We start from the raw sequence: 23,873 nt of genomic DNA on the forward strand, positions 1-23,873 counted from the left end.
TGTATTCAGATAGTAAATGCCAGTCTAAACAACACAAGTAATGGCATTCAGGCTACCTCTGGGAAAGTTTGCATCGGTATCTAAAAAGCATAGTTACGTCTGTCTTGCTTTCCTCATTCCTGCGGAAAGGGCTGCAGAAATGGGATAGACACAGGCAAGCTCATACTTAACTCCTTCTCTACTTAAGGCTACTAAGAATTAAGACAATACTTTAAAAGTCAAAACATTTATAAGAAGCCATCACATTGCCAAATTAAGGTGGAAAAAGTTACTGGATTATGAAGAGTGAGGAAATTAGTAAGATTTTACAATATACATCAGGAGATGAAATGTAGGAATAGTCTCAGCAACAATAGAGAAAAGGACTGAAAATTTGCTGTGCTGTGAGAAAGCGAGGAGGAAGAGCTGGATATCAAATTTATAGGTCCTTTGAGCTCTTGAGTGAGAAATTTGGAGAAGGTAAAATGTCATCATCAGTCTCAGCTGACTTGCTATTCTATTGCCAGATGGGACCATTATCATCTGATTGAATTATAATCATGTCAAAACTCTACTTGGATCCAGGAATTAGCTTTCAGGAAAACCCTGAGTCAAGGTAGAGCTTTCCTGCCTTTGTGATCTGTAGAACACATGATCTGAAATGGGATTTAAATATTTGTCTTTGGCTCTCTGAAACACATTAGTATGAACATTTGTTACTCTTGGTAACTTCTGTGGCTTATCTCCATATTTTTCTTCTCTTTGCTTCTTTCTAATAGACAAGTTGGTCACCTAAAAGAAATAGGTTTTAATAGCTTAACTATTAAATTAAATGCAACTATTTAACTAATAGTTTAAAATATAGTATGTTTTTTACTCACTGGCAATTCTTGGGAACGGAGAGATGAGAGAAGATTCATTTTGGAATTACTTGAAAACAAGTAAAAAGCAAAAAGCCCAGCAAAGCAAAAAGTCAAATGTCTGGTTTATACCACAAGCAAATTTTAGATAGCATTTCAGCACTAAACACATACTATGTCTTGTCTCAGGCAACTGATTTTCCTAAAATACAAACTTATTTCAAATAGCAGTGAGATCTGACTTAAAAACTTGTGCAGTTCTTGACAAACTATCTTAAAAAAGAAAAAGTAAGCCTGTAGAATTTGTTATTATGGCAGAATTTTCAATTGTGAAACTTTTCAATTGTAAATAAAAAAGGTTAAAGGAGAAAATGCTGAAGTATACCTTCTGGGCTCATTCACTCAGTTCTTCATAGTGTTTTAGAAGATGAGGAGGCAGTCACAGAAACTGCATTTATTCCAAGAAAAATCTTTGGAACAACAGTTCTGGTGGTAATTTCCAACTAGACACAAGACATTTTACTGCTGCTGGCATGCCTTTCTCTTTGAAGGAGCAGAAGTCAGACTTCTGACATACAAAGCAATTAGATCACCCAATCAGGAATAGTTCAGCTTTAAATTTAAAATTGTAGCAGACTAAGGGCAATTCTAACAGAATTGCTCAGAAATTGGCATTGGTTTCCACAACCCTTTTACATTCATTGCTACCAGAATTTATGCAGGTAAGTTTGCAGCATCAAGAAGCCATGAGTTATCTCTCTGTGTCACACACGTATTCACTACAATTGGATAATTATTCCCTTTTTCCTTTTTTTAAGAATTAACAAGTGTGGTTATGCAAGTCTTGCATCATTCTCATACACTTCTCCTGGAAGGAATGCGTGGAGCTGTTCATGAGCTACCCTGCACAGTATCCCACTGCTGCTTCCAGATGTATCTAGTATGGACAGCACTGTATCTTTGTGCTGTTGCACAAAGGCACAGTACAGCTTTCTGTTTGAAAAACACTTCCTTAGCATGTCACAGTTTACCATCTCAAATTTATTATAATTTATTTTGAATACAAGTATTTCTGTATATTCAAGCTGTATACTCATATCTTCAGTGTGTAAATCACAGGCAGTGGAGAAAACAGCATATTCTCATTAAGGAAAGGCTCAGCTGCAAATAAGTTATCCCAGTGAAAACACTTTTATCTGTTAATACCTTATAATCATAAAGAATAAGGAAATAATGCTCCTCAGATGGGATTTCCAAGATGAGACTTATAAAAGGGTGCCTAACTCCCCTAGATATTACAGCCTCCAACAACAGATACAGGCTTAGAGTGTGTTTCATTTACAGATAAAAGCAGAGGAGGCTGGATGTAGCTTTCATTTCCAGAAGAGCTTTGTTGTGGTTACTCCGCTGAGTAGGAACTGTGATTCCCTGCAACATTTAGCCCTTGAGAAAAAGAAGCAGGAGACAAATCATGTGAGGAGTGGTAGGGAATAACAAAAGATTGAACAATTCTTCGAGCTTGAACATGTTTCACTATATTTTCATCTCTGTTTGGCCAGGTGGTAGTTGAAACACATTAAATGAAAAGCTATGTGGGAGTGTAACACTATGTTACAGTTGCACTTCATGCATACACTTCTTATCTCTTTAGGAACTTATTCCAGATGTTTCAGGAGAGGAAAATAAAACAATTATCTTGGTCATGTTTTAAGATAAACTCTCAGCAGGTCTGGAAAATGTTTTAATCTGGCCTTCCAGCTTCTTCAGCAAATTCCCTATAGCATTAATTTTCTAAAACTGTTTATGCCCCATTTTACTTTCTCTGCTATTTAATGTAGGGAGGGAATTCAGCAAACATGATAATAAAAACGCATCAATATTAAGTGGAAAACACTTTTTAGTGTTTTACATCAGTAAAATATGGCAGCAGACTGTTGGAACTCCTATACATAATTAAGAAAAAGCTTATGATTTTAATTAATCACTTTCTACTGATATATAGATTATAAAATGAAGTTTTACATAAAGAGAACACTTACTTAAAATCCTTATGGCAAAATACAATTTCAGCGTCATCATTACAACATCAATATTTATCAGCCTAGGTAGGTAGAATTCTGCTTGTTAAATCAGGGATAGAGGGAAACACTAAATCTCAAGAGATGCTTTAAAAGTAAGGGGAAATTGCATCAGCTATTTTAGGTTTCTTGTGGAAACCAACAATCCACAGACCCTGTGTGAATCCAAACAAATGAGTAGTGAATCTACAGGACAACACATATCACCTGTTCCTTATAGGGAGCTGTTAGAAGAAAAACTTGTTTTTCAAAATGCAGTGCAGGGGAAGGGAAGGGAAGGGAAGGGAAGGGAAGGGAAGGGAAGGGAAGGGAAGGGAAGGGAAGGGAAGGGAAGGGAAGGGAAGGGAAGGGAAGGGAAGGGAAGGGAAGGGAAGGGAAGGGAAGGGAAGGGAAGGGAAGGGAAGGGAAGGGAAGGGAAGGGAAGGGAAGGGAAGGGAAGGGAAGGGAAGGGAAGGGAAGGGAAGGGAAGGGAAGGGAAGGGAAGGGAAGGGAAGATGTTGTGTCATCTCTATCATATTTGTAGGTTTTGCCTGTAATTCTCAGACCTCCAGGTCCATTCATTGATCACTTAATGAATACCTGACATCTCTCCCTACGCTGCTTGCCACAGACAGCCTGTCCCTTCCAGGAGTGGTCAGCACACACAGTACTAGAACTCAGGGTCATTTCTACCTTCTTTGGTTTTGTTTATTCAGTTGCACTGATAAAGGCACATTTCCAATGTTAGACAGCTGCTATAAGCTCAGTACTGTCACATGATATATTATGCCACAAATCTTGCTGAATTGTCCTTCTTTTCTTCAGTCTAGGACCTTTTCAGACATTTTTTCTAGCTGTCCTGATTTCATTACAGCAAATGTCATATCTCCTTTAGCTTACAATTTCCTAGTCACAGAATTCAGGCAGCTACTTTAATGTAATGTTAAATTTTTAAAAATACTTTCACATTATACATCCATTCGCTTTTTAAGAGTAATTTCAAAATACTTTTATGTCCTGACCAATTTTATTAGTACTTCTCCCCCCTTTCCTGTGATCAAAATTAACATCTGTACAAAGAATACACCCTCTCTTTTAGAGGACTACTTTTCATCTTGAATCATGCATAGAATATGCCTTCTAACTCTATCTAGTGTAAATAATGTGTAAAATAATCAAAGCATCATCATGACCTGACAGCAGAAGCCTTTTGATGAATAGAGTTTTATGTAGGATTATCATATGACATTTCCAAACGACATTGTATTTGAGTCATATACTATTGCATTAAATTCTTCCATCATGCTGGATTTGTACATTTAGAAAGTTATCAGCGTTCTCCTTTGTGGACAGATTTTTACAGCAATTGCAATCGAAAGCAGAAGTACAAAAGGAAAGCAGTGCAGAGGAAGGATATTCTACTAATGAAGAACCAGATCTTGTTCTCATTATGTTGTGTTATTTATTTTGCTGTTTAGTTCTAACAGTCCTGTTGGATTTGTTCAGTACAGCAGATGCTGCACTGAACTGATACAGCCCCTAAATGTTATATTTTAGAATGCTGGATATGCTGAAGAACACAATGGTGTAACTACATATCAGCTAAGTTGCAAGAAATGCCTTCTGTTTCACATCACTACATGCCATTCATAATAGTCAAATTCTCTTCATCCTACAGTTTCTCTACAAGTCACCTAAAAATGCAGCACTTTCCCCAAAATTCAACAACTACTGTGAATGATGCCTTCAGAGTACATGTATTGCAGCAAATGACAGCCAACGGAGTGACAGCCACACCTTCATTCCAAATGCAATCACACACCTTAAAAAGTGTGTAGTTTAGCACAGAGAGGCTTTTGTGCCAGAGCAAACACAGAGACTCATCTGATCTTTGGCATCCATAAGAAATTCAGTTCATTGAGTTCCTCAGTTTGTCTAAAGAATGAAGCTGAAACATCAGTACAGAGAATAATACTACAAAATGACAGGACAGGATGATAGGATAGGATAGGATAGGATAGGATAGGATAGGATAGGATAGGATAGGATAGGATAGGATAGGATAGGATAGGATAGGATAGGATAGGATAGGATAGGATAGGATAGGGAGAAACAGCAGTTCTTAACAGCTAATTGATTGTTCCAGCTTTTTGTATGGCATAATGATGGTGATGACCATCTATCAAGAACATTAAGCAATATTCGCTTAGTTGCAAAATTATAAAAGCCTATTTGCAATAGAGAATTCTTTCAGAGAACAGGTGCAAAACAACCCAAACACTCATGCACCCTCAAAGGAGTGCTTTAGCTTGGATTAAGAATACCAGTAAGGAAAGAAGAGTAGTCTGAGAGTAAGATAACACATGAGAAAGAGAAATACAAAAAGAAACTGAAAGCAACAGGATGAAAGATGAAACAATAGGACTGAAAAGAAGAAAATGCATATGTAACAAACACAAGTAAGTGGAGAAAAGAGAGAGTGTAAGAACAGTAGAAGGGGAAGAAAAAAAAAAAAAAAATCTGCCGTAGCATGTTCTTCTTCCTTCCTAGACTCTGCTCTACCATCCTGTCTTGGGCTGGCTTACCCTAGCTCACAAAAAAACCCTATATTTACCACTGGTATGGAGCAGTGTACACCAAAAAGCAGATTTTTAACATACTGATTTTGCACAGACAAAACCATTCCAGGACTTTATCTCCTTTGAAGAAATTACTGAGACAACAGAGTGGAGGAGAAGGAGGAAGAATGGAGAAGGGGTGAAGAATGGTTATAGAGACTAATGCAGGGCTCAGTAGTGTCCCCAAGGCTGGTGGTCATTCTTAGCCAAAAGTCAGAAAGGCTAAGATCCAATTCCCACTTCCTACCATGCACCAGAGGTGCAGTGATATGGTGTTTCTCAGCCAATGAACTCCCCATGCAAACAATCCTCTCATCAGAATTCTAACCTCTACTGTGGTTTAAAATATGTTACTTTTCCACTCAAAATGTTGTGCAAATTCCTAATTAAAGAAACACACTTCATCTTCTCTGCCCTGAACTAATACTGCCTATTCTGCATACAGGAAAAGAACATTTAAAATAATAAAATAAAATTAAAAAACAAAGTAAAATAAAATAAAATAAATATAAATCGATAGCTCTAAAACAGAATTATCTCCATTTGCCCTTCCTTTATCAAGAACTATGTCTCTAGAGGTCCCTTCTAACCTTTCTCATTCTTGAACTAGCTCAAAGAATCATGGCCTCTGATGGAGCTTAATTGCTTATCACAGTCTAAAATCTAATGGAAACAGCCGAGTATAAAATAATGTGGTTCAATTGATATCAGAAAAAAGAGCATTGCTTAAGATCTTAAAACACTTTGGCTGCTAAATCCCCTGTATATTCTCAATTATATCCACCAAATCCAGAGCTAACTGACAATTTACCAAGTGGTAAATTCTATCTGAATTTATCCAGAATAGTAAAGATTATTTTTCAACATTCTGTTCTAGCAATTATTTCTGTAGCCAGGTTTTGGGTGAGAAAATGTGGTACTAGGTTTCCTACTTTTGGCAATAAATATAACCCTTATAACATTATACACTTAAAACATGGCAAAAAGAAAATCTCCCTTCTTAATAAATGTGAGTTGATGTAAGTATTTCCTGTTCAAATGAGTATAATCATGTCTTAGTTTGGAATACTTTAGTATCACAAGTGATAACAAAAAATATTTGGATGAATACAGTAATGAAGAGGTTAAATCTGATTGTAATTAGATTTCAGTATGCATGGTCATGTGGCTAATAGTAAATTTTCCTTGATTAACTGATCCTGTTTGTTAAGAGCTCCTATTAACATTAGCACACTCAATGTCGGCTGTGGAGACACACCATGGACCAGTGCAAGATTAATGAAGGCAGGTACGCATGCTGATTAGAATGTGGCAGTTTAATAAACTCTTCTAACATTAAATTATTTAATGCATTCATGCTCATGTAGGCTATTCAATGGTCAGCTTGACCACCTATGTGTTAATATTGGGAATTGAAATGCAGAGGATGGAAGAAATATAGCAGTGGATGAGGTAATTAGCTCTCATGTCTGATAAATGGGGCAATACCTATGTGTATACATGTTTTAGCACATCACAAATGGTGCTTTCATTAACTGGAATCTCTTGCTGAAAATTTTCTGAACGTTTAGTTTGATTTTGATCCCATAAACAATTTAGCTAACTACTATATCCAGAGTCTACTTAATATTTGAAGCAAATCTATAGCAAGCTATAGTGATAAAACACATTGTTAAAATACAACACAAAAATTATCACTGAAGCTTTGAAGTTATTTCGATGTTCTTCCAGTGCACTGCTTTGAAACAAAGAAAATATTTAATAAACATTACCTGGAAAGTTACATGCTGTGGGCTGACTCATGTTTTATCTTGTGTATTCCTCTCCCAAGTGTCACTAAGAAGTGGTTGTTATATTTGCAGGAAACTTGCTAACAAAGATTTCAAGCCAAACAGTTGCTTTTCCAAGCAGTACCAGCATCATCTAAGTGTGCACTTGGGTTACATTCCATCTTCTTATGGGGCAACACAAGTCCCATGTCATATACTGTATCAATTCACATTCAAAGCAACAGAAAACAAAGGCAAGGTTTTGATGTAAGGTGTGGGTCGGATAATATGATGCATTTTGCCTTCAGTGACATCCAAAACATATCAGTAAGAGAGCTGAGGACCAGCCTGGTAGTCCTTCTGCCCAACCCCTTTTGCTGGCATTTGAATCTCTTTTCAGATCATTTAGTAAATCTAAATAAATGACAGAAATGGCTGATGGGCTTCAATTCAACACAAGGTCCAGCTTTAAAATCCTTAACAAAATATAACCTTGCTAAAGCACTTTGGTGAATGAGCACTTTACTTATTGACTGTGGTCTCTGTCCATTCATTTACAGTAAGCCACTCATTTCAAATAGCTTTTCTAACATTTTAAAGATTAAAATGTTATAAAATGAATAGCTCTAGTACTGATCAGCCACGTAAGTGCATATTACTAGAATTTAATTAGCCAAGCTATTACGTCATTCCCAATAGTACAATGTGACAACATTGATGAAAAAAACCCATCAGTCCAGGCCTAGGAATCTTTCCTAAACATAGGACTACTCAATAGGATTGGGGTGGAAACTGTGCCTTTCCTGATAAATTTTGGGTTCTATCATTGCAAAAGATTTTAAAAAATCAGTGTATTGAAGGTGTAGCTGAGACAGAGAGACATCCATAAAATGTAGGCAGCACTTTAAGGCAAAAAAAGTAGGACATTGTTAGCTACTTATGCTTCCTTAAGTCATCTGAAGGATTCATAGCATAGCTGTTCATTTCATAGCTGTAAAAGAAGAAAGGGAAAAAAATGCAAACAAAAAAAATGCAACCAAACAAAGAAAAAAAAAGACAAGACTTCAGAAAATAAATTGATCTAAAAGAATGCTTTTGCTGAATCTTGCTGGAAAGCATGATGGAGGCATGTAAGCAATGAGCAGCAAGTAAGCCTGAGTTTGTGTAAGGTCAGAGAAGTCTACAGAATGTCCTGGCAATGCTGCTACATGGAGTTTGGTGATAAGAACAGAGAAACTGTTTCTGGCTGGCTGATGTTTCCTATGTGCAAGCACAACAGGATTTTATCAATGAAAAAGATTACTTCACAGAATTACTCATCTCAATTTCTTCCCTAATTGGAGCTATCAGATGATCCTAAGTTTCTATCTGTCTTCTTGGGTCAACTAGAGTGACACCATTTTTCATCTGCAACTACTTAAAAAAATTACTGTAATAGTAAAATAAGAAAAAATATGTCACACCCCTTATTCTAAGGGAACAGACTTCATTAACTTCCTTCCCTCACCTGCAATGCAATATTTAATTTAAAAATCTGCCTTTTCTGACTTGGATCTCAGGAGGTTGCATTGGATTTCATCTGGTTTCACCGCATGTCCCATGCTCTTCCTCTGGGCGGTGCCTGCTCCTTGAGACTGGTGCTCTGCTGCATGCCAAATTGTACTCACAGTGTGCCTAGAAAAGACTGCTAATCATCAGGTAGGGGCAAGAAGACTGGCAGTAAGAGAAGAGCATACAGATCCATTCCAAATCAAAGACAGGAAATAAATTATTTGAGGGGACAGGATCAAGGGAAAAAGCACCAATAAAAGTAAAGAAAAGTAAAGCAGTATTGGAAGAGATGAAGAGAATGTGAAAGCAACATAAGGGAAATGAGATGGAGGCAGTCACAAAAGGAGGACTCACATGCTTGCAAGCTTTGACTTAATCCTTAGCAGTAGCTCCTGAGCACTTGTTGGAATATATGATTTTATGACGTGGCAGAGAGGAATTCTAAGACAGGGAAGATGCCATTTCAGTTAAAGGAAACCTTCCCAAAAAATCCTTTCAGAGTCTGTGTGAGCATTAAGCAAGATCTGTGGGTGCTGACAGATCACAGAGCCCCATGTCTTTGAGGCCATGTGCCATATGATGCATGGATGAGCATCCTGAAGTTTGATCACTTGGCCTGTTTTCACAGATCAGGAGATAAGGATAGATGATTCTAATACATGGCAGGATTAACAGGAGCCATTGTCAGCTGAACTGCCTACATCTTCCTAAGCAGCTTCCTTTAGCTTGTAAAGGCTTTGACAGTTGGCATTCTCAGATGCAGATTTCTAGAACAGAACTGCAAGGTGTGTGGTATTGTATTCTCTGACAAGCCTAGGATTCTGAATATCACAAAGACACAAGGACTGCATTGCATTAGGTAATTTTCTGAAGTTGCTGTACTTATTCCTGTGCTTGTCTAATCCTCTCTTCTCGCTCCTCTATAATCTCTCCAGGTCCCCCTCCAATGCCCTTCCAATTACAGTTCCATGCTGCCCATCATGTCGTCAGTTGGGAGATACTAGGTTTGGATTAGCACTAAATTCCCTTAAGTCTCTCAAAGTCTCCACCTGGGTATGAAGTAAGCCTGAAACTTTAATTATATCTGCCCAGCTGATACAAGTTTTTTTCTTCCCAGCTAGACATTTGTGTTTCAGGAGACCAGACCAGTTAGCATATATCTTCTGAGCATGAACTAGCAAAAAATTTGAAAGAAAAGCTCCCTGAACAAATTAACTAATACTGTATGGTATTTTTGGTCTTGAACTGTGGTGGTTTTCTATGTGTTGTGGCACATTTTTCACAAGTAGCTGCTGCACAAACAGCTCTCAACGTAAATTATGTTGAAGTCTGCTTACTTCAAATGATCAGTGAAATCAAGCAGATCATGGTTTTGGTGAAGTTGCCAAAATTCTTACATGTACATATGCATTGATTAGCTAAATCCTACTGAGAAAGACACAGGGGCAGTTGAGTGAGTTCAAGCTTTGCCTTCCTCCAGAGCACACCTATGGCCACTCCACAGGCACCGCTGAGAAACATAAGCCAATGAATATCATGTTCCATTTCCAGCATTTCCTCAGTTGTGCTGTGCTCTACTTGCATTACTTCTGTGAGCTGTTTTGAATCAACATAGACTTTGGAAAGATAAGACTCTCTTTTACTATTTCAGAAATAGACTCTCTTTAATTTTCTGTTCTAGTATCAAAAATAGTAAAAGGGTTTATTATGTGTCAGGAAGTCTTCACAGCCTAATCTGACTTAATTATCAATATAACTAAAATACTTTTAATAACAATAAAACAGCACAAATCAGTAAGGTCACATAAAAATCCAAAATATAACTGCATTGCAGTGCCTTAATATAACTAAACCAGAGAAATATAGTCTCTAATTTCCTTTAAAACCCACTCAGAAATACCAGCACAGAAATTAAATATTGACTTGTTTTGTCTGATGGTGGCTCTCATCTCACTTTATGTGAAACTACCTGGGTCAGATGGACAGATAATTTGCCTACTAACAGCTCATGCCCTTGCTTTATTAATCTGTTTGTCTTTAAGAGTAGGTTTTTCAGGCCGAGACCCCCAAGGGAAGCCACTTAAACAGAATACTCTTTGTTGGCATAAAAGTGGCCATGACATGGCAGTCACCTTCCCCCCCCCCACATTTATCCTGGAGAGAATGCAAGGTTTGGTTAGGAAACACCATCTGTGCAGCTACCTAAAAAGTACTCTTACCCATTCCACCACACAGCTGCTACCAGGCAAAGGATGAAGGTTCATGGGATGTCTCTGGTCCAGGGATGAAGGATGACTCTTGGATTCAACCATGTGGCCTCAAAGCTTGTGTCTGTAGAAGCATTTATTGGTGCAAAGAGAATATGTAAACTAAGGGCAGTTAGAGAAAAATGACAACCATTTTATCTTTTTTATTCCTTCCTGAGGGATGCTAGGTGCACAGCTAATAGAGCCCAGGCTTTCCACAAAAGCATAGTCCAAAAAGTAATTTTTGTATCAGAAGATTTGGAGAAATCTTTTAGTGCACTTTATATATTTAGATTTGTAAAGATACAGTGCAATGTAGAGGTTTAGGCCAGACAGCTACCACTAGCAGTAATGGCTGTTCTACCTCTGAATTCCCTGGTGTGATACAAAAAATTACCTCTAACTATCAAATTTAACTGATTTTACCTTTAATTTTTTATCTCGATTTTTTCATAGGCTGCTTCAGATTTTTTTAAGCTGTTTCAATACCCAGACATGTTGTAAGGACTCCTCATGGAATTAATTCAATTGGTAATTTACTTTGAAGAATACACAGATAGATGGATGGACAGATAGATGGATGGATGGATAGATAGATAGATAGATAGATAGATAGATAGATAGATAGATAAACTTATTATATTAGAAAAATCACTAGCTTAAAGGAGCAGTGCTGTTGTAAACTCAAGCAAAGTTAAAGAATGTGGGAAAAAAGGTGGATCACAGCAGCTACTGAGGCAGGATTTAACACTCATATAATCTTAATTCATTCCCTTAATTTCTGGATTTGCAACATGGATTTGAATGGTGTGATTACATTACTAATTTTTTCCCCAGGAAATAATCACTTCAGTCCACAACCAAGGTAGATGGTGCTCAACAAAGGAACAGGGCAGTTATTCAGTATTTTTGTTATTTTCACTGATCAGAGAATGGTCCTCCATTTTCCTCAGTTCATACTTGCTTCAAAATGTATTTTACGGAACAGAGAATTTTCATTTACTTGTGGGATAGTCTATTGCACTCCATGGCATAGCATCTGAATAATTCTCAAACATTAATGAATTTATTTTCAGAACAACCATTTGGTTCATTTAATTGTAAACCATTTTACAAGTGGGAAGCTGAGGCACAGAGCTAATAAGGTTAAAAATATCTGTTCATCCTGGGTTCTTCTGAGATGCCTAACACTGTTTCTCCTTACTATTCAGCATCATGCAACAGTGTATTTGTTCAAGTGTACTTCCTATTGACCTATTGTGGTTATGAAGTACTTCACTAAATCAGAGCATACCTCTGTGGGGCAATGAAAACACACTTCTTCTGGGTCAGCTGACACAAGTGTAATCCTGTTGCCAATGGCAGCAGTGAGGGTTGGGTTTAAATTCATGGGAATTACAACAAAAACTCAAGCCATCAAAATGAACCGAGAGGTAATTACACTAAGTTTTCTGGGGCTAAAACAAGAAACCTAATTCTCCCACTTGCAAAAGAGCAGTTTAACAGCCCATATTTTCATTAAAGATAGAACAGCAAACTATGCCCATGTACAAAAACAGGGAATGACTAATTTACAAAAGTATAACTTGACACTCTTTTCCTCCAGGAGCTGTGGTGGGGCCAGCAGGCTGCTTTCCCTCCAGCTCCTGCTTTGAAATGAGCTGTTCCTGCAGGGTAAGGCTTAGCTCAGGCTGGGCAGGCTGGGAGAACCCAGCCCATGGTGCCACGGCCCAGCCATGGCCCATGCTGAGCCTCACCTCGCTGATGGCACATCTTGCTCCAGCATTCCATCTCTGGGAACACTGCACAGGGTACTGACAACTAACACATCCTGGAGATCTTTTCCTTCATATGAGCACTCCAGGGCTGGGTGCTATTGCTGTAGAAGACAGCGACCATTTTCTCCCCTCCCCTCCCTGCCCCACACAGACAAGGAGCAGGCCTAGGCTTCTCTACACAGGCTCATGAATGGTCCTCCACTTTCTAGGATCTGTTGTCCTTTGAGGACACAGGTCCCTGTTAGCAGAAATCACATTCAAACACAAAAAAACTAGCACATGCAAAACCCAGAATGTCTCAGGGTGGAAAGAGCCCACAGCAGAGCTATCTCCCCTTTGCTCTTCCTCCTGTCCTTCCCTGCCTCTGGGCTTCTCCAGCCAAAGGGAAATATGGGGCTTTCACTTTTAATGTAGACCTCAGTTAATCTGACCTTTTTATAAAAGATTTCTCCATCTGAACAGATATAACATTAGGATCCAGTTCTCCAGGACAACTATCAATCGCCAGCCTTCTTTGCTGGTTTGCATTTTCTGTCCTTGTCTCATGGGAATCTTCCTTGTATTTACTGTTCTTCACTCCAGCCTCATCATTCCAGCCTTTTCCTACCATTTTCTCCCAGTTCCCATACACAATTTACCAAATTACATTTCCTACCCTCTTCATATTGAAATCAAGTGAGATCTCAGGATACAGAAGGTCACTGAGATAACTGGAAGGTTAATTATCACTCTAAGTTTTGGTGTTCAAGTGCCTAAGTGTGCCAGCACATTATGCTGGCATCAAAAGTCTTCAGCAACTCTGGGGAAGGAAGGAAGGAAGGAATATTGGTGCACTCTAGGGGTGCAATCCCCACATTCGATGCAATCCAGAAGCAAGAGATTAAATCTTTCCAGAGAAAACAGAAATTTAAAAGAAATTTAAAAATCCACAAAACTGACAAATTTAGCTGCTGAACTCTAAAAGCTCTCCCTGGAGCAAACAAGCAAAAACTGACTGAATTTTTAATAGCAGCTGATTAGTTAGCCAAACTTTCACACTTCCTTCCTGAGAACAGTGAAAGCTGTGCCCTGGCATGCTTATCACTGCTGCCAAATGGCAAGTCCTTGCTCTTGCATGGGAGCTCCAGTGATTCAGGAACACAATAACTTAAAGTAATGAATACAGACAAAGCACTGTGTTTCCCTCATTTTATTCTCTTGAACAGCAGAAAAAAATCAGCAGATTTCTAAAATGAAACAGAATTTTTCAATCTAAATATTTCAACTAGCATCTAAAAGGGATCTTCTAATGGGTCCTTGCTGTCTAGGTTGTGGCTAAGGCAGTAAGAGTGCCAAATGTGTTTCTGGCAAATAGATGGATGGCCAGACAAAGATATATGTTTTACACCTTTATGATCCATCTGGCCAGAAAAGAAACACTGAAACTTAATTTTGTTTCCCACTACAAGTATTCACTTGTCATCAGTCCACTAAGGGGGATGATGCTGTGGGAGAGCACCTGTCTACATCAATTTCTTGTTCTCTTCAATCCATAATTATATATCCCTGGGAAAAAGGTTCTGAATTTCATACCACAGCACCTCCCAGTAATTATTTCACTCTAAAATTACATTAAAATTCTTTTGTTGAGGTTTTAAATTCTTTTTCTGTTTTCAAGAAGGCAATATATTTTAATAATCATGTGTTGAAATTTTTTATTAAACCCTCTATAAATTGAACAAAATATTTTTAAAGGGTTTTTGTAATATTGAAAACCACCTTCTTTAACAAAAAAGCTCATTCTTAGTCATTCAACACCTGACATGTCAAAACACAAGAATGAGCGTGCAATGTTAAGGCTAAAAGGGGGCAGCTCTCACTGTGACAGATTAGTTTCAGCAACATCAAGAGCCACAACAGAAAAGCTTCTTGCATCTACTTGCATGAGTCTTAGCTTACCAACCCTACAGCCCAGGAATTGCTGCTTCTGCGGTCTGTACAAAACCAAATAGAATCAGGGGATCATGCCCTCATGAAGTATCTGGACTGTATAATAGCAATAATTATAGAGCAGTATTATTAACAATCAGCCTACATTTTTCACTGTGACAGATTCAGTGCACTATGGAATCCAACTTTTAATTGAAAAATAGTCAAACTATAGCATTGCTGCTTGCAAAGATAAACTTTTCGTTTGTACGTGGATGCAGTCTTGTCTCAGTCTATCGCAGCAGCTTTGAGGAAGATTGCCCTCATCTGTCTCAACTGTTTGCTATTTGCTAAACATAACGCCTCAAATCTCCCTGAGACTAGAGAGCAAACTCGAGAGAATCTCAGCCTATGTTTTACTTAATGTGGAATAACTGCTTCCTTCAAGCATGATTTAAAACAGCCCAGAAGTATTCTCTTTGGATCCCAGAAACTAACGTGCCAAAAATCAGTGTTGGAAACCTGGGTACGTACTCTGAAGCATGAGATTAAATTTGAAGTAATTTATATTTAAAAGACTGATGTATCATATAGAAGGTTTATTTATATAGAAAATAGTCACTACAAGACATTGTTCTATGCTGTGCTTAAAAAATCCCAAATTCAGATAGCACAACCTTTGATTTGCATAGCCATTAGTATGTGAATGGCCCCTCTATATACCCCAAGATACTGCTAGATTGATGCTGCAATAGTGGATGTCTTATTACTTTCTAGGTAAAAACACCACCTTCAAGCCTAGCTCTTAGTTAGGGGCCAGTCAACAAATTGCAACTCATAAACTGAGATCTGGTTTTGCAAAAGGGAACCACATGTGAAAAACAGCTGATAAGGCTGCATGATGTGATTGTTGGGAATAGTCAAATCTGTATTAAGAGACATATCAATCTAGAAAATTTATCACAGAAAGAAAAATTCAGACACAAAAAATGTAATACATTAAATGACTTAAATTACAAGGATAATGTTTGAAATTTTTGCTTAATCTCCTCTCTTTAAAATGGAGGATTGCAGGTAACAAAGATTCAGTATTTGTGTACAATTAGAAATACTGCCAACTACATCCAAGGGCTGTTGGAATGCCCTCACAAACAGACCTCCATAAAGCTTTCTCCCGACAATTAATGTTAAGTACATACATATTTGACCTTCTCAAGATAAGTGAAAGTGAGACAAAAACGGGAAAAATATTCTGATTGAAAGAGAAATGTTCATCTTACTTTACTTCTGTGAATTTTTGATGTACACTGTGCACAAACACCTCAAAGAATCACCCGAAGTTCTGCTCAGTTAATTACTGAAAAAAATCTCCGTGTATTTAAGTGGAATTAGGACAATTGACAGAGCAATTCTTTTTGCAATAACTTGGATAGTCAGTAGGTGCTCCTTGTATTGGGCCTGCCTGAGATAGAGACAATGCTCCCCACAGCAGCCTCCCAGCGCTGAGCTTTGCACGGGTAGCTAGAAAGGTGCCACTGGTGTTTTGCCTACTGCTGAGCTGTGCTGGCACAGTACCACAGCTGTCTCTCCAACATTCCCACCTCACCAGCAGGCAGGAGGTGGGCAAGATCTTGGGAGCAGACACAGGCAGGACAGACTGACCAAAGGGATATTCCATACCATATGAAGTCTGCTCAGCAATAAAAGCAATGAAAGCTAAGAGAGAAAAAGTGGGGGTGCACCATTATTATAATATTTCTGTTCTGGAGCAAACACTATGTGTACTGAAGCCCTGCTTCCTGTGAAGTGTCTGGACATCACCTGCTGACTGAAAGTAGAGGATAAATCTTTTGTTTTCCTCTGCTTCTACACATGGCCTTACTTTTGCTTTATTAAACTGCCTTTATCTTGACATGGGAGGTTTTTTTCCATCTTATTTTCTCCTTTCTTATTTTTCTCCACCCTGTCCTACTGAGGAGGGGAGTGATAGAGTAGCTTGGAGGGCACCTGGCTTTTAGCCAAGGTCAACCCACCACACTCCTCCAGATGTCATCCTGGAAAAGCAGTGCACATCTATCTCGCATATTTGTCTCTGGGACAGGTGGCAATAAATTTCTACTTCTCTGCTTTAATTTTGATAGTCAGACAGGAGACAGGCATTCATTTCACAGTGGATTCCTTTTTGTCAGCATTTCAGAATATTAGCTCTTTCACAGACTTCCTAAAACTGAGTCTTAGTTCAAATTTCATGAACACCAGCAGTTGGTTCACATAAAGGTCAGTTTCCTGAGTTTCATCATTCTCCTTTGTATTGATTCACCTTAGTCGTACAGAGAAGATCCAAGCCTACTTCTGCTTCACCACAAAATATTTTGGTTGTTACACATTAGGGAAATGTAACAAGTCTGAACTGATCAGTATGTGAAAACATGTTAAGGTAACTTATGTGGAAAATTGGACTGATGCTGCTTTTACAGCTAAAATCCACTAAAGCACAAGAAAAAAAGAGTGACATTCCAATGAGACATGCATTCCTACTAATTATCAGCAATCAGAGTGGAAGAACTTCAGTTAGTATTTAATACATCATGGCTCTCTTTTCAAGTCCTAAATCTTCTTCATGGATGCTAATTTAACATTCAGAATAAAGTAAGATCTTTAATGTTTGAACAAAACAATTAATATTTACATAGAAAAGTTATGTTTCTTATAACAGGTCAGTAACCAGTATTTGATACTGGACTGTAATACTGCTGATGTCACTAAAAATGTCATTTTTAAAAACACCTGAAGTAACCTTTACATTAACAGTCTAAATAGATTTATGATGGACTTGCAGGTTTACCTAGGATCCAGACATGAGATTTTAAATAATACAGATGTTGTCTGTGTGGAGGCTTAAAGCACAGTTGCGCTGCAGCCAACTTAAAGGATCCAACACTTTAGGAAGTGTTAGTTTACTTGTGTCACATTATATTGCAATCTCCCATGTTGATATCCCTTATATGTTAATTACCAGAGCAGCCAATGTAATCACTCATCACTGGTGGCTCAGTGCCAAAAGATTTGGCGATGGTTCTTGAATTTCTGTGCACTGTGTTACTGAAAAGAATCCGTGCTACTCCTTCACTATGCACAGTGAATACCTTTGTCTTCCAGACACCTCAGCTATTTTGTTACTCTTACAAAACATCTGTGCAACTACTGCAGAACACTTCAGGTGCTGACAGACTATCAAAAGGGACTTGCTAGAAGAAATCAGAAACATTATCAACAAGAAAGAAAAGAGTCACAAAAAATCCAGATAAATGTTTTAATGTAAACAGTGAGAGGAAAAATACAATAACAGGGCTTAGAGTGCAGAATAGACATGAATGGGATGACAACAGAAGAGCATAAAATGAACCTGGGGAGAGATTAGAGGAAGAAAGGAACTGGATTTGGGCTTCACTCCCCACAGCTGAGTTTGGCTACTACTGAAGCCAACAGAGGGGATTAGACAATGCCTTTTGCTATGAGGGGCAGTCAAGCCTCTGCCAAGCCTAGACAACTTTTACAAGGAGCAGAAGGTGTTGAGATTCCCTTAGACACATGAACTGAGTCTCTCTTTGTGCTGGAAAGATGCAAGGTTTCCTTGAGGAGTGGGATGAAAAGGAAATGCCTTCTACAACCAGAAAGCAGAAGGAAGGCACAGGATTCTCACCCTGCAAACAGCTCCCCCAGCTCACTTGGGTATGACATTGCCAGGAGGTGAAGAAGAAAAGCATGTGCTGTAACTACAACACTTCAAAAGCCATTCAATGAAAAATATTACACTGGCTCCTATCATGTATGCCTATATTATAGTGAAATTGTACTTCTTTCAGTTGTATACTACCTTTAAGAAACCGGTGATGTCTATTTGTTTATTCTGAACCTAAAAGCAATCTCCTTTACAAACTAAAAAACTCTCATGAAAAGTCTTGATTCTTTTTCTTATTCAATACAGCACATTAGCAATCATTAAAAAGTATAGACTTAAAGCAGTATTGCTGATCAAATATAATATATTGCATTAGAAATAAATTCCATATTAAAATAGGGACTTTTACTAAAGAATTACCTTTTTTTTTCAAATAAATTACTGAAACTTTTGCATTATGAAAGCTCTCAGGCAAAATTAATGGTTTTGTTTTGCAAATTAATTTAGATATTAAAAAATCATATTTTCTACCAAGATCTCAGTTACTCAGATTAAATATTAACCAAAAGCTGTCTTCTGCTTAAATAGAATTTAGCCTTTGAAGTGTTTTTATTAATCTCTTCTGATGTAGGTGCTTGAAATTCTATGAAAGTGCTGCTGCTACCAGTTCTGTGCATCACTTACTGTAATTTATTTTCAGAACATAATTCTATTTATAAATGAAAATCCTATTAAAAGAAGACAAGAAAAATTAGTCCTAGGCTTTGCATTGGTAGAGTAGAAACAAAATGAGCGGCCTAACCTGAAGTGACATTTACAAATTACCTGTTAATTTAAACTGGGTTGAAGGATGACAGAGTTTAGTCGGACTGACAGGAAGTACCGAAGGAATGACAGTTGGGCCTGTAGTGGCCATAAAGCTCCCACAGCAAGCACATTTATCTGCCTCTCTGGGAAAACCTTCCCTTGTAGTAAATAATATATTTGTAAAAATATTTACTTCGTGGCAGCCCAGTGACTGAACATTTTATGGAGCTGAACTCCTCCCCCATTCCCTCACTCTGCTATCCCCTGGTTTTAATTCTCATTTTTACTAAGGATAAGAGCTCTAAGATGGCCACCTGCCTTTAGTCACATGGTTGATTCATCACCACCCCCCTAAAGCTAAACCACATGATTTTCTTAATGAAAATGAGACAAGAAGTGACAAGGCTTGTATCCTTTAGTTGCTTCAGGATAACATTCATGCCCTGAGACCGGTTCCTTTGTTCGCTAGACATTCTTTGAACAGACACGATTGCGTATCAAGGCCATGCAGTGCCAAATATTTATAAGGATAATAATAGCTGCTCTCACTCCACTTACAAATAGCACTGAGAAGACTCAGAACAAAGTGCTAAGAGTCTTGTTATTTATTCACTTCTGAAAACCACTATGTTTTCTGAAGGAAAGGCTCTGGTATCTTACACTTTAAATACTTCCTACATGTACAAACTTTTATAAAATATTTAAGCTACAAATGGAATATTTGGGAGTCTTAAAATAATCTAGTGACAATTATTTAGGAATCTGTCCCGGTTACAACAAACAACAAAGGACCATACCAGACACCTACTGTAGCTCTTTTCTGCAAGGGAGCACCACATGCATGTGGAGACACATACATACAGGCACGTATGCAGGCTATAGTAAGGCTAACTCAGGTCACACACAAAATGCTCTGGTGCATGCTTAATGAAAAACACTTCAATATTTTTAAAGAGCAAGCTGTATTTTATGTACACATGGAAATGACTGAACATAAATTTAAAATGTTATACCATGGTTCAAGGATCTCAAAAAGCAGCAGCATCTCCTGGGCCAGGCTGCCATGGTCTGCCCCTCGCCCACAGTGCAGTCCATGGGCAATGCTGGACCCACGCCCTGCTTTCCCTTGGGGTCACAACCTGTGCTGATATCATGCAGCTGGGTATCATTACAAACATGTCTCTATATTCACAAGAAAAACATGCATTAAATCCTCCATGAGCGTGAGAGCATTAATAGATACAAAACAAATGGTAGGTGGAGATTGTGTTTCTCTTCCAGAGCAAAGGCATGATTTCCCACAACCTCTTCAAACAAAATTCAGAAGCTCTCATTATAATGCCATTTTCACAAACCTTGCTTTTGAAACTGACAGTCAAAACACACAAATGTCAACCATAACCAAGCCTGTGACACCAAAGAAACTCAGGGTTTCTATAGGTTGGTGTGGAAGACTTGCCAGCAGGTACCATCATCTTGCAGCAGACATTTTAAAAGTAATTAATTTCTGATTTTTAATCTTAGCATGAGACCCCTGATTTTTTTCTTTTTAAATAATGGTTTAATAGAGATGTAATTTTACACCTACTGTACAAAAGATTTTCCTTATTTAATAGCAGAATATAAATTCTGGAAGCAAAAAAAAAAAAAATCTTATTATTATGGAAGAATAGTAAAATAAGATCTACAGTACCATTATTTTTTTAAATTAGACATTGTTCCTTAGTCAAGAGATCCAAATATAGACCGTGCTCTGCCTGTAGTACGCCATTGATGAAAAATGGTTCTCAAATTCTACTTAAAGAGTCTAAGAGGACACAATTAATATTTTGATTTTTCTAAGGAAAAAGGGGGCTCCTGCAATACATAGAAGATTTGAAGCTCTACTGATAGTGGGAGGAAAGTAACAAAAAAGAGTAAAATTGAAAAAAAATGGAGTTACTATATTTGATGTGCTAGCCACAGACTTCCTCCCTCACTAAAACTGGTTAGGGTTCACCTTCCTCACAGAAAGGAGAAATCACCAGTGGGAGTATCCAACTACAGAGTAAGAAAGATCTTTACTTTGGGGATGTTCAATACAATGAGGAGAAACATAACCCCATCTGCAGCTTGACTCTATGATATAGAGAGCTTTCATGTGTCTTCATGCATCTTTCATATATCTTTGGGAGACTGTCTTCCATTTAGATTTGGAGATAGAACTAATATACAACATTTTATTAATTCTCTCCCACACATCTTTGCCCAGAAAACCGTGAATACCTCTTTGACCAATCACAATTATTTATCCCAGTTTATTAAGTGTCCCTGTAAGACTGATATTCTTGCCCTTACACAGTGTATCAAGGACATATGATAATGATAACGATCAATGTTATTTTAACACAGCACAAAGGCCAGGATGTCAATTGCATTTCTTCATTAGAAAAAAATACTATTGATTATTAACTAGAGATAGCTAGAAATGAAGAAATGAATAGGCAGATTACCCAACTACCAATTACTTGCAAAGACTTAGTCAGGTATTTGGGATGCAAATTAGTTACATGTGGTTCTGGAGGTAGACTTATTCAATATTCAGCACCATTATTTTGATTGGTTGTATTACAGGAGAAGGAATTTAGGGCTATAGTTGTACCAAATGGATAGAAAGAGGTTATTTTTTATAGTCATGTCTGCTTTCAAACTATCACATGAAAAGTTCTCTCAGAACTAGTCCAATGAACTGCAGCAAACAGAGCTAATACTCATTGTGCCTTGGGAGTCATTATGTGTTAGTCAGTGACTGAATAACATCAAATACTCTACTGGAAAAGTTTAGCCTCTTCCAAGTGTCTGAATGCTACTCTGGCACCCCTGAGGCTCCAACCACAGGGCTCACACCATATGTACTTACCTCATATGATCTCTGTCTAGAGAATCTCCCTTGGTTTTGTACAGTCAAATTGCTTTCTGCACATGCAAAAAAGGTAAAATTCACTGCTGTGTGCTGGAGTTTATTCTTACAACTGCATAAATTCATACCTTTCCCCTTTTCTTCCTTTCTTTTTTTTTTTTTCATTACCTACCATCCATAGAATTTTAAAAAAGTTAATTCTGATACCCTGGCAGAAAAAAATAAGGTCTACAAGGCACTTTGCAGCTCAGACTGCTGCTTCAGGAGGTCACGTCACTAGATATGAAGTATTTTATGTAGGACTCCAACCAGCATTCTGAATTCCCTGATTCCTCTTACCCCAGGGAAAATGGGTGCCAGCAATAAGTCATGTGTCTGTACAATGACAGAAGACCTTCTTATTCTTTATTTGCTAAATAGTCAATTATCTTTGGAAAATGCTCCCAAATGGTCTTTTTTTTTTTTTTTTTTATTCCACATCCTAAAAATATCACCACAAACCTAATGCATACAGCTGATGCACCTTCATCAGAGCCCTTCATTTTCAGAGAGAATTTACATTATTAAAATCCTGTTTTCTGTCCCTCTGGTAACTGAGCATCACAGTGCTGATCATTCAGAGCAAAGGAGAATGGTTTGCATGCCACCCTCAAATCCTTCTAGCTTTGTCACAGCTATAGGACTTGAAGGAGGAATTAATTCAGAGAAATCCTTTGGTCTGTGTCTCACAGCCAGCTTAGACTTTACAAAAAGAGGTAGAAGCAGGAAAATTGTATTCCTTTCAATTCTGCATCTCCTAGTGATGAGACATCTCAAGGAGCATTACAGTGTTTTCAGGCTGCCAGGTAGACATCAGGTAAACCCAGGAAGCTCTTACTTCCTGATTGGAATCACAGTCTAAGGATAAAAGTGATTTAGATGCTTAAATACATTCTCTAAGGGATTCTTGAAAATCACTGTTCTGTTGCAATACCTTCACAAAAGCCCCCAAATTTCTACTGGTAGCAAGGCTGGAAGCTGTTTAAACATGACCATGTAAAGCAGTTTGGTGACTGATCCACACCTGGACCTGACAGCCTTCAAAAATTAGATACGTGTCCATCATCTCAAAAGAGTTCATCAAATAGCTGTCTGTACAGCACTGCCCAGCCCACACAGCAAGCTGGAGGCTCTGTGTTGCTGCCACTCAGCCTAGTGAATCTAGACATTGCCGTAATACTTAGGACACGCTGTCGATTCCCCTGTGTGATTTGCAGTAATGACTGAACTCAGGTCTCCCTCCTCCCAGGACCCTCATAAGATAAGATGCTCAGTGGCAAGTCTTTCTCAGCAGTGCTCATTGAGGCTGTTCTATTTTCTTTAAATTGCTTAAACATTCTTTGGGACAAAGAAAGAGGAGGGATGTGTTCACACTGGCAGCCAGACAACCCCTAAGACCCAATTATTCATTATTGCACACCAAGTTTCCCCTGTATCATTCTGATCATGCCACACAGCAGCCGTTTACTGGTGCCACAAGGCATAAGAGCAAAGCAAAAGAAGTATCAGGGGGGAGGCACAGAAGGAGCAGCAACATCAGCAAGATACATTCTGCATAACAAAAGCAAGGCCATCAGCTGCATACCTGCACTGGCCATCCCAACCAAAGGCAGTGACACCCCAGAGATGCATGGAAACTTAAAGAATGAGGAAGATAGGGAGCACTTTCCTTTAGATGCC

General features: G+C 38.2%; 1 long non-coding RNA gene across 1 annotated transcript in view; it reads right to left on the reverse strand.

The window, feature by feature from the left end:
* LOC128792463 (uncharacterized) overlaps positions 1 to 23,873 on the reverse strand; it is a 361,852-nt gene that overhangs the window by 295,934 nt on the left and 42,045 nt on the right. The window contains exon 5 of the long non-coding RNA XR_008432418.1: positions 11,054 to 11,165. This is a non-coding gene — a long non-coding RNA (uncharacterized LOC128792463). The remainder of the gene's footprint in view (positions 1 to 11,053; positions 11,166 to 23,873) is intronic.

This window comes from Vidua chalybeata, chromosome 9 (assembly GCF_026979565.1).
Source record: "Vidua chalybeata isolate OUT-0048 chromosome 9, bVidCha1 merged haplotype, whole genome shotgun sequence".
In the NCBI taxonomy this organism is placed as follows: domain Eukaryota; kingdom Metazoa; phylum Chordata; class Aves; order Passeriformes; family Viduidae; genus Vidua; species Vidua chalybeata.